General features: G+C 35.9%; 1 protein-coding gene across 1 annotated transcript in view; it reads right to left on the reverse strand.

The window, feature by feature from the left end:
- The window catches only part of RBMS3 (RNA binding motif single stranded interacting protein 3), a gene marked incomplete at its 3' end in the record, with an annotated part of 509,930 nt that overhangs the window by 358,059 nt on the left and 139,664 nt on the right, over window positions 1-12,207 (reverse strand). The window lies entirely within an intron of this gene.

Genomic DNA, 12,207 nt, shown 5'->3' on the forward strand with positions numbered 1-12,207 from the left:
ACAGCCTTGCTGGACTCCTTTTCCAATTTTGAACCAATCAGTGGTTCCGTGTCCAGTTCTCACTGTTGCTTCTTGACCTGCATATAAGTTTCTCAAGAGACAAATAAGATGGTCTGGTACTACCATCTCTTTAAGAACTTGCCACAATTTGTTGTGATGCACACAATCAAATGCTTTAGTATAGTCAATGAAGCAGAAGTATATGTTTTTCTGGAACTCCCTATCTTTCTCCATGATCCAGCATATGTTGGCAATTTGATCTCTAGTTCCTCTGCCTCTTCGAAATCCTGCCTGTACTTTCTTTTATTATTATTGTATATTTACAATAGTAAACATTTATACATTTTTTATATGGTTCAAAAATTCCAAGGTTTGTTTTTTTGTCTAGTGTATTCAGAGGTATTCACCATCCCAACAGATGTTTATTTAAATAATTGAATCACATTTGTACCTAATCAGGTAAACAGAAAGGCTTACTACCTAATTAAATACACAATTTATTACAACCCAATGATTAAGAATAATAATTTAATAAACATATAAAACTGGAGACAATCCAGACGAAAACAAATCAACAACCTAATGTTTCCAATTCCCGAACAAACAGTAAAGCTGATAAGAAAGGTTTCCCAACTCAGAGAAGAAAATAGGAAAGCCTCTGCATATGCAAATAAATTTATTAGCATTGCAAGGAGCCTACTATGTCAAATTTATAAGTGAATTGCTCTATAATGATTGACAACTGATGTTGAATTTTCACCTAAATCTCTGGAGGGTGGATAATACATGGAACGTTATCAATCCTGCAATTTATTCTTCATTTTTACTGCATTACAACCATATTCAGCAACATTCAGCTTACTGTTGAATATACAACAAACTGAAGTTAACATTCTGCATACTTATAGAATAGATATGTTACATACAGGATTATTTTATATTGTCTCTGTCATAGCCAGTTGTGACAAATGCTGCTCTTCAAAAATGCTAACCTGAAATACTGTGGTGAGTTATACAGAGAACTCAGCCCTTGACATGATTTCTGGTGAAGATTTATCTCAACAGCAGCATAGGCCATATTCCATGCCCCTGGCCATATAAAAAAACATTTTCCCTAAGCTTGAATAAAGAGGTTATCCTATTTCCAAATAAATTCCTTCATTAGATTCATAAAGTAATTTCCTACATCTTCACTGAAATACTAGAAATGGAGTATCAAATAGTCTGTTTTAAGGTAACCAAACATGCTCTATTATTAAATGAAAGAGTGAATCATGAGATATACATTACAACAGAAAACCAAAAAGTATCTAGGTAGTCCTCAACTTACAACAATTTTCTTAGTGACCAAAGTTCCGCAGCACTGAAAAATGTGACTTGTGACCATTTTTCACATTTATGACCATTGCAGCATCCCCATGGTCACAACATTTACATTCACAGTTGGCCACTGATCCATTTTTATGATGGATGCGGTATCTGGGGCTCAGGCAATCACCTTTTGTGACCTTCTCACAAACAAAGTCAATGGGGAAGCCAGAATCACTTAACAACTGTGTTACTAATTAAACAACTGCATTGATTCACTTAACAACCAGGCAATAAAAAACATAAAATGGAGGCAAAATTCACTTAAAAAATTTCTCACTTAGCAACATAAATTTCGGTCTCAATTGTTGTTGTAATTTGAGAACTATCTGTATTAGTGCTCCAAATAATGGCAGAACACTACAAAACTAAGATCAATTATTCCTAGTCAATGAATTTTACATATTTTAAAAATATTTCTGCATCATTTAGCATATTCAGTTTAAAAAGAAGAAAAGGAGACACTGTTTAATTCCTTTACAGATCTCCATCAAATTTCAAAAATTACTAGAAATTAAGACCTGGAATAATGCCATCAGGTGAGAAGCTGAAGAAACAACAGACCACCTAGTAAGCTGCTGCAAGAAGATTGCATAAAGTAATTACAAACAATGGCATGACAAAATAGCAACAATGTGCATTCGAATATCTACAAAAACTACCATTTGCCTGTAAGCAAGAAGTGATGGAGCACAAAATAGAAAAACTAATAGGAAACAAAGAAACAATAGTGCTCTTGGACTTTAGAGTTTAAACAAACAAGAATCTACCACATAATACTGCAGACTTAACAATTATTGAAATAAAGTAAAAAAAATCTGAATAAATGAACACTGTAGTATTGCAGGCAGCAGAAGACAGAGAACTGGACAAAATAACAAAATGCAAAAATCTACAAACAGAACTAGAACTGTGGCAAATGAAAGCAAAGTAGTACAATAGTAATAGGTGCCTTCAGTGCAATGCCAGACAAATAAAGCATCACTTGAACACCACTGGCATTGAAAAAAAACACACATTAATCAATTGCAAAAAACAGCTTATATCATATGACACCTTTCACACCATTGAACAGCATCTGCCTATCCCAAATAGGCAGAGGAAGGGTAGGTGGATAAAAATGTCAATCCAGTCTAAATATCCCGGTTGACTGTATAACCAATCTTAATTAAAAGAATGTGTATTGCACACTCAGCAATTCTGGGTTGCTCACAACAATCAACAATTACAGGTTCAAAATATTGGAAACCTCATTTGATTTTTAGTTTAAAATATTGGCTATGCATACATATTAAGATAAAATTTAAAATTTTAAAAGCTTAAATATAAGGGTCATGGTCTTGAATAGCTTGTGGAGCATCTAAAAATCATGTGCAAATGTTCTTATGTAATTTTTTCAAGGCTTCAGAGACCATGTGAGAGCAAGGCCCTTGCGTGCAACTTCTAGATGTCTGGAGGCCACACAAGAGCACACCACTTTCATAAGAGTCTACTGCAGCCTCCAAAAGGATGGGAAGTTCTCACCTAATTTTTGGAGCCTCCAGAATCTGCAGAAGAATGTGCTATGCTCTCATATGGCCTCTGGACACTCTCAAAATTGTGTGAGAGAGCTCTGCTCTCACAGGGCTTTGGAGCCTCAAAAAAGCATGTGAGAACAGGCCACGCTTTGTGTTCTATTTGGAAGCTATAAATTCACACAAGAGTATTCTCTAGATTTTCCAGGCTTCGTGCACACTGACATTGCCTGGAACAGGCTTTTTTTTTGAGAGAGAGAGAGAGACAAAAACAAATCAAAATATACTTACAATTATGTAAAATTTTTAATATTTCTTTATTTTAATTTATATGTGACCCATCTCACTTTCCAAACCGATTTCTTGTTATGAATTGTTTTTGTCTGAGAGTGGGAGAAAGACACCAGCAGAGTCAAGTTAAGCACTTTCTGGAATTTTGACATACTGTGCCCAAAAAAGTTTTCCATCACTTCTCTAAGTTATTTAAATGTTAAGTGCTAATAATATTCAATCAATACTATATTGAACACTATATTATCTCAATACTATTGAAATAACATAATTTATTAAGATTTACAACATAAAACAAGTGTTAATACTAATGCTACACCTTCTAACTCTGATGATGACTCTAGGGCAGACCTACATGACAAGTAGTGTTTTGAAGTTATCCTAACCTTTTATTACTTAGACTATTCAAAATAAAGTCTTCTTAATTCCATTTGAGATTAAAATTGTATTAGCAACTAATGACAATATGAAAATAAAATACTTGGAAATGAAAGCCTCTGTTAAAATCTTGGAGCTCATTATGAACCATTAGGAAGTTTTGGATCAACTTCAAAGCCAGATACACAGTGCTCAGTTTACTATTTAGCCAATCTTCACTAATTCTCCTTAAGATGAACTACAGTTTAGGACTCAACTAATATTCTGAACTATAATTAATTTAAAATGTTACTGAAAGTTTCTTGTGTCCTTGTGGCTCTGGCAAACTAGTAAGAAATCATGGATATCCCCAAGATTTCCCAGGGCTTATTCTCTGGCTTATCATATTATTATGTGTATTATTATGTAGCATCATGTATGAATTGGACTATAAAAAGCATTACAATAATCTAATCTTGATCTAATTGAGTCTCAGAGAATGAATCATAGATGATAACATAAGTCAATGAAATCTGACTAAAGTGGAACAATACAGAGTTACTTTTTGTGTTTTGGATTTGGTTGATGCCTTTATTTGCCTTTTTCCAGGAACATCTAACTTCCAGTTCCAGTTTCACTTTTCAATTAGCAAATATTCCAAAATATCCAAAATATCCTAACCCTCCCAATACTGTAACATCAGCAAATATGGAAACATTTTTCCACCTCTTAATCAAATTCATTAATGAAAATATTGAAAAAATATTATTTTCAATTACTTGTCACTGCTTAAATAGCTTACTAATCAGCATATCATGAAATATAATGCCAGAATATATTTGTTTAGCTCTTTGAGGCAGACCATTCAGGAGAAAAAAAAACATTTGCATTTTTGGAAATACCTGTATTTCTAGCAAATTCACCTTGTGGCAAAATGGATAGAAAACAAATGAAATAAAAAAGAAAGAAAGGTAGGAAGGAAGGAAGGAAGGAAGGAAGGAAGGAAGGAAGGAAGAAAGAAAGAAAGAAAGAAAGAAAGAAAGAAAGAAAGAAAGAAAGAAAGAAAGAAAGAATCATAAACATTTGCCTGCACCTCAACAGCCCAACTGCACTACCCTCCTTCCCAGTCATTGCAGGGGATTCGTACCTCTTTCCACTTAACATCCTGCATGGTGATGGACTTACGATGGCAACCAGGATGACTGCCAGGATTGCAGTTGACATAAGGATCAAAACATGATTTCATATTTTGCATAGAAATTCCATTAGCAATTCTATTGCTAAGCACATTGATTTGTGCTTCTTAGATTGTAAACCACCCTGAGTCTTCGGAGAAGGGCGGGATATAAATGGGATTTTTTTAAAAAAAATCCCAATTGTTGTCATAACCCACAACCCAATGAAACTTGTAGTTTCATTGGTAATGTTATCCATCCATCCATCCATCCATCCATCCATCCATTCATTACATTTCTGAACTGCCTATCTCCTCCAATTCTCTTCCCTGGAATTGTTTCGAATTGTGTTCTCAGTTTCTTCCTCTTTAGGAATTTCCACCCATTTTGAACTCCTTTCCTGATTAGTGTTATTGCAATAATAAGTATTTTTTTTAAATTTATTGTTGTAAAATCAAAGTGCTGCTTGAATATGATTCCTTTTATATTCCCTTAAGATGAAAAGCCCAGAAGTGGTGATTTCCCTCATGTTTCTGCTACTTCCACTTCTAGAACTAAGAGTTATAAGTACTACTATTACTGCTAGATTTTTAGTTTGTCTTTTTAAAATATATATTTTATCAACTCCAGGTGTTAAAATATTTCCTATTTATTAGTGTATGAGAATCATACTGGTGAAGACATCATGCTAGAAACCAGGAGACCATAAGTATTAGTTCCACCCTAGACACAAAACCACTAGGTGAGTTTGGGCTTGCCACTTTCTTTCAACCTTGGGAAGGAAGCAATGACAAACTATTTATGAAAAAAAAGCTTTCCAAAAAATTTGTAGGGCCTTGTCCAAGCAGGCTCTGAGAATCAGATACAACTGAAAATAATAATAAAAAAGATTAGTATATTTGATTGTCTTGTACTTTTCTATACAGTACTTTCTGAAGGGAAAAAAAAAAGACCTGTAAGGAATTTCCTAGAAAGACCACGCTTTGCAGATCAGGATAATGTTACACTATTTCAAAATATTTTCATTTTGTTTTTGGAAAGGCATCACACCCATCTCTTCTTTGCAGGGTGAGGAACAGTAAACAACAGTATTATTTCTTCACATACCATGGTGATTGTAATATTTTTGTCTTACGCTGGACAAATGTGGCAATAAAATGTTGCTGTTCTTCTATTGATTTCAACTCAAAAGCTGTTCACAGAATTGCCAAGAACATTTACATTTTGGGCAAACTAATATTTTTAAGAAATAGTAGAATTCATTTCTCTTTCCATAACAACTGAATTTCTGGAACAAAATATATTCTTTAATTTCTCTATTCCAGGCTCGGAGTTGTTCCACCAGGTCTCTATCATACCAATTAAATAGTATTTGCTTTTCTTTAATATAAATTCAAGTGTATCCTATTTATTTCCTCCCTTATAAGCATTAGTGTATGAATGATGTAGGCCAGAGGTGTCAAACTGCTGGCCCACGGGCCGGATGCATCATGCCAAAAATGCACCCCCACCCCCCATTGCTGGCAATGGAGAAAAAGTCACAATCTGCTGCAACACGTCACAAGACATTATGAGTTTGACACCCCTGATGTAGGCCATGAAGATGCAGCCAAAATTCTTTCTCATTTCTCTGTGAAATTTTTAAGAAGCATAATTTCAACAACACTTCAGTTTCATAGGTTCCACCCTGCTATTTTAATGATCCTTTCAATCAGGGTAGGCCTTGTTTTTTGCTTATCTTTTAAGTTTTCAAAAAATAATAATAATACGGTTAAATGTCAAACAGGTACGTTAACCCTAATATACCTATTTGGTATTTAAAATTATTTCTGGTACCACCTCCCTGAGTACCCTTCAGCTGCAACTGGGAAAACTAAAGACAGTAAATAGACAGGAAGAAGACCATTGTGTTTGAGGAATACTTCTCAAGTGAGTAATCAGATTATTATATATGATTCATAAAACACAAACACACCTAGGATATAGATGAAATATCAGCTCAAACCTCTTTAGAGGCATTTTTTTTCAAATCCAAAAGTATACCACAAAACATCACACACATCCAGAAACATTTTTGTTATTTACTAGGTGACCACTGAGCACTCACTTGTTTTCTTATACTTTTATTCGTTCCATCTGACAGATTATTTGACAAGGTTACTTTAAGTTTATAAAAGGTTTGATGGTGTTGATCCATTTGTCAAAAATGTCTAGCATTGTGCATAATGGACTTGGCAGTGTAAGTGTCACTAATATTACAGCTAATTATTTTCTATTCCAAATGCAGCAAAATCAAATCAGCAAATAAATAAATGAGAAGTAAAATTATAAAGAGTATTAGATAATCAGGACATTTATTGACCTGTATTTTTTTCTATTGTCTAGAATCACAGATCAATGAAAACCAATTAGGATTCTACTATTGTTGTTTCCAGTTCATGACCTAAATAACAGAAAAGGCTTGGAAGCAGAAATATTGTTTACTATATTTTTAAAAAAATGTATCATCCCCTTCATCACCACTGACCAGGTTCCATGCTCATTTTCAGAGTATTCATATAGTTGCTAAATTTAAAAGAAGTAATAATTCTTTCCACAAACATGTAAATGATGCCAAGAAGCTTTCAAAGCTCAGTGTGAAGAATACAGCCATATTCTAATAAAGGGGTTTCATACTGACATATATTTGATTTTCTTTTCTCCTTTTTCAAGCTACATTTTCAAAGGTGGACTTCTTGATTATTATGTTTATCATTTTGACCCAAGGCCATGTCAGGAATTGTCAACAAGTAGCACATGATGGCAGAGTTGTAGGAAAAGGCATTCAAAAGTACCCACATCTTGGGTATTGAGTCCAGCATGTTCAGACACTACATTCAAAGAACACATTTAGAGAAGGTCAACAAGGTTGATCAGAGTACCTATAAAGAAAGATTGAAAAAGATGAGCTTATTTTTGAAGAGAACACTGATAGCAGATATGACAACATTCTTCAGATACTACCAGAAAAAGTATCACAAGAAAAAAATTCAAGACTTTTTTTAACATCATTCCAGAATTTTTTGCATCATTCCAGGATGTAGAATGATAGATTTAAATTACCACAAGACAGATTCCAATTAAATATCAGAACTTGCTACCCAGATGCATGGTACGCTTCACTTTATTAGATCTGTTCAAAGAGAGGCTAGACATCCATCAGTCAAGGATGCCTTAATTTGATTCCAACACTGAGCAGGAATTGAATTGATGACCTGAGTAGAATTTCCATCTCTATGATTTTAAATGGGTGTTTCACTCATTTGTTTTCTTCTTGACATACTTCGCTTGCCCAAATAGCAGGCTTCAGGGAAGGAAAGAGATAGTTCAAATTGGCTCTTGAATTCAGAGAGATTCTGAAATGAAGCTGAGGAGCCATGAAATTAGATTGAGAGCCGTAGGCTGCCAACCCTGTTCTAGATCTATATCACACTGGGGAGAAAAGAGTGAGAGGATACAAGGAGGCCACTTTGGCTGGAAGAAATGGAAAAACTGTAAGAAAAATGTTTTGCTTTCACACATAATTTTAAGGATACTACTTTAATAACATTGGGCAATTCTTTTTGGAAACATTTTTGAATAGTTACTTAGCATGACTTACAGGAACTTAAATAAAATGCTAAGGAAACTTAACACTGTTCACAGAAAATCAGGTATTTTAAAGTTGCAACAATAAATCACTAGTGACCATAAAGTTCATTGAAAATCATTTGCATTTAATAAGCAACAAGTTACTCAACAAAAACAACTGTATAGAAATAATATCTTGCTATATACTAATGTTCTTATTATAAGCAAATTATTCTTAGACTTCCAAATCTAAAAGTTTCTGTTAGTACAAGTAACTGCATTTTTACACTTGCAGATTTGGCTGCAGTCTCCAAATCTTCTGAAATTGTCAGAAATGAAAAGGATCTAAAAGCATCCTCTTGAGTTCTATCATAAATCTGCAAGGTTAAGCAGAACAATATCAAGGTTAAATTCATATTAAAAGCCCACCCAAGTGGGTATTGTCTAGGAGTGGTGCTCCCAACATACCTGGTGACATAGGTTCAGAGGGAGGGAGAAGGGAGGCACACTTATATTCCTCCATAGGTTTCTTATAATTATAAAGAAACTCATACTTACTTCTTAACATAATGCATTTTTAACAAAAGTTTCATGTCTACCTTTAGATATAGGATTATTTTAAACCACGAGTCAGCAACCCATGGCTCTGGAGACACATGCGGCTCTTTCAGCCTTCTCCTGGGGCTCCCAGCCATTTGCACTGAGAGAGACAAAGAGAGGCACTTGCGCTTCCCCTCTCTCTCTCTCTCTCTCTCTCTCTCTCTGTGTGTGTGTTTGTGTGTGTAATTCACGCTGTTCTCCGAGAAGCTGAGAAGCTTATTGGGTGGGGCTCCTGCCTTTGCTGCGTCTCCACAGGAAGCAGCAGCTCTCAAGGGCAGGAGAGCCAGCCCAATAAGAATGTGTGTCAGCTTGTCCAGAACAGCATGAAGCCAGCTTGCCAGGTGAGCAGAAGATCAGAGAGAGAGAGAGAGAGAGAGAGAGAGAGAGAGAGAGAGAGAGAGAGAGAGAGAGAGAACTCATGCACAGCAGCCTCTATTTCTTTTTAATTAAACTCTTCAATCAAATTTCCCCCCTTGTGTGCATGCGCATGTGTGCGAGGGTTTTTCGGCTCCCAGTGTTTTTTTCCCCTCTGGGAAATGCGTCCAAGTGGCTTTTTGAGTGTTTAAGGTTGCCGACCCCTGTTCTAAACACAGATGACAAAGGAAGATCATGGCTTCTAAACTTAAGGTGATCTTGCTGAGGGATCTGATTGATTTAGAGGCCACCCAAAGAATCATTTCTTAGTGAACAGGCATTCATCAATCCCCTTGCAGCAAGACTGCCTCTATAGGAGAATATGGACCACTATTCTCCAAAGCCACGAAGGCAATAAATCTTGACAAATGTAATTCTGTGCTAACACATTAGTATCAACATTGATTTCAAAAAAGAGCTCAAAATACTTTTTGATTAGCAAATTTCCCCAAGTATCCATATTAATACAAATATATATATTGCAAACATAGCTATTGGCATGCTTAAAACATTAAAAGTTTTTTCTGACCCTATGTATGATGACATATAGAAAAGTACTATACTGTGCTATATTTAATAGGGTATTCTTGATAAAGATTTTAAAATATATCAATATTTCTGATATGAGTAGTCATTGACTTATCATCAGACCTTTCAGACCTACTTCAAACCAATTATTAGTGTGGCCCCACCACCCCCACAGTCACATCATCATATTTTGGGCATTTGGCAACTGGCTTATCATTATGGCCATCCTGCAGTCACATGGCTGCAATTTGCAATTTTTTTCTGGTATTTATTTTCAGTTTCCAGCCAAAAAAAAAATCATCGGGGGAAAATGGATTTGCTTAACAATCATAGCCTTCATTTTATAACTGTTTTGCAAAATATTGAAAAATCTAGTCCAGTAACATGATGCCTTGACTTATAGCTGCAATGACTTACGATCATAATTCTGGCTGAATTATGGTTGTAAATTGAGGACTACCTGTATTCAATGCAAAACTGGTTAAAATGGATCAAAATCATGGAAGAAAAACATATCAGCCTTTAAATAGGGATGGTATGGCTCTTCTGAACTTATGCATGGGTCCGGATTACCTACGGCAGCACCTGCTGCCGGCATCAACTTCCCTCCGTCCAGTGCGCTCCCACAGAGAGGGCCTCCTCAGGGTGCCTCCGATCAAAGAATGTTGATTGGTGGCCCCCAGGGGGAGGGCGTTCTCTGTGGGCGCGCCAGACCTGTGGAACCGCCTTCCGGTTGAGCTCCGGATGGCCCCCGACCTGCGCTCCTTCCGGCGTGATTTAAAAACTTATCTATTTGAACAATCTGGCCTGGTCTGATGGGTTTGGGGTTGGTTTTAAATAAGTTTTAACACACTTTTAGTATTGTATTCTTGGGCATAATTATTTAATTCTTTTTAATCTCTTTTTTAACTTTTGTATTTACATTTTGATATTTATTGCCCTGTACACCGCCCTGAGTCCTTCGGGAGAAGGGCGGTATAAAAATTTAATAAATAAAATAAATTTAATAAATAAATACATTCTATTTTGCCATTTAACTCTGTAACTTTCTATATTCTGGACAAAAAGTCTACAACAAGAAGACATGTAGTGCAAAGTGCCCTTCAGATTACACTCCTCCAATATGAGGAAAGCAAGAGAGTGCAAACTGACAATTGCAATCAAGTGACAGCATTAAAAAGGAACAGAATACAGAATAAAAGAACTATCCCATCTCCCTCCCTAACACAGAGTAATGTACCCTCATAACATACAAATATGTATATTGTTTGTGGGCTTGAACTGAAAGCTAAGGAAACCTAAAGGGACAAAACAAACATTAGATTTTAAAACCAAGAATTCAAGGAAGAAATAGTAGGCAACAGAAGGAATGTATAAAGGTAGTGCTAATCAAAAGAGAAATATGGAAACACATCACAGAGCCTAAGGCAAGGAAGAACTGTAGAATGTTGACAGAAGAAATGGTTGTAACGAGCCCAAAAAATGCAGGGCTATAACTGTAATTGGTGACAGTGGTCCTTCACCGAATTGATAGCATTTCTTATTATAAGCAGAGCTAAAACAAAATTAAAGACTTCGTGAAGTACATGTATTCTTACTATAGCAATTGCTTATAGATACTATATATAATTTATCTATCTGAGAGGTTATTTAATACCAATCCGACAAATACAGTCATAAGATTCAAGGTACTAGTAATGGTGTTTAAAGCCCTACATGGCAGGGGTCCGGAGTACCTTAGGGAACACCTGCTGCCGGCATCAACCTCCCTTCGCCCTGTGCGTTCCCACAGAGAGGGCCTCCTCAGGGTGCCACTGATCAGAGAATGTCGGCTGGTGGCCCCCAGGGGGAGATCTTTCTCTGTGGGCGCCCCAGAGCTATGGAATCAGTTACCGGTTGAGCTCCGGATGGCGCCCAATCTTCGCTTCTTTCGCCGCGATCTAAAAACATTCTTATTCGAACAAGCCGGCCTGGCCTGAAGGGGGATTGGTGGGGTTTTTTACTGTTGTTTTATTGGGGTTTTAATATTGTATTGATTGTTTTTAGTGGGCATGTATTTAATCCTTTTTTAATTTTTGTAATTCTGTATTTTTTATTCTTGCCCTGTTCACCGCCCTGAGTCCTTCGGGAGATGGGCGGTATAGAAATATTATTAAATAAAATAAATAAATAAATAAAGAGAGATGAACAACTTCCCAAATCCAAGGACCCACTATAAGGACTGGCCTATAAATATGTGATATATTTCCAGTGCACGTTTGGTGTATATATGTTCCCCTTTTGTGTTACAGATTTCCCAAGGTGAAACAATTTTCCCAACATCAGATAAAGTGAGATTTAACACTTAAGAC

The sequence above is a fragment of the Vipera berus genome, assembly GCF_964194415.1.
Source record: "Vipera berus genome assembly, chromosome: Z".
NCBI lineage: Eukaryota > Metazoa > Chordata > Lepidosauria > Squamata > Viperidae > Vipera > Vipera berus.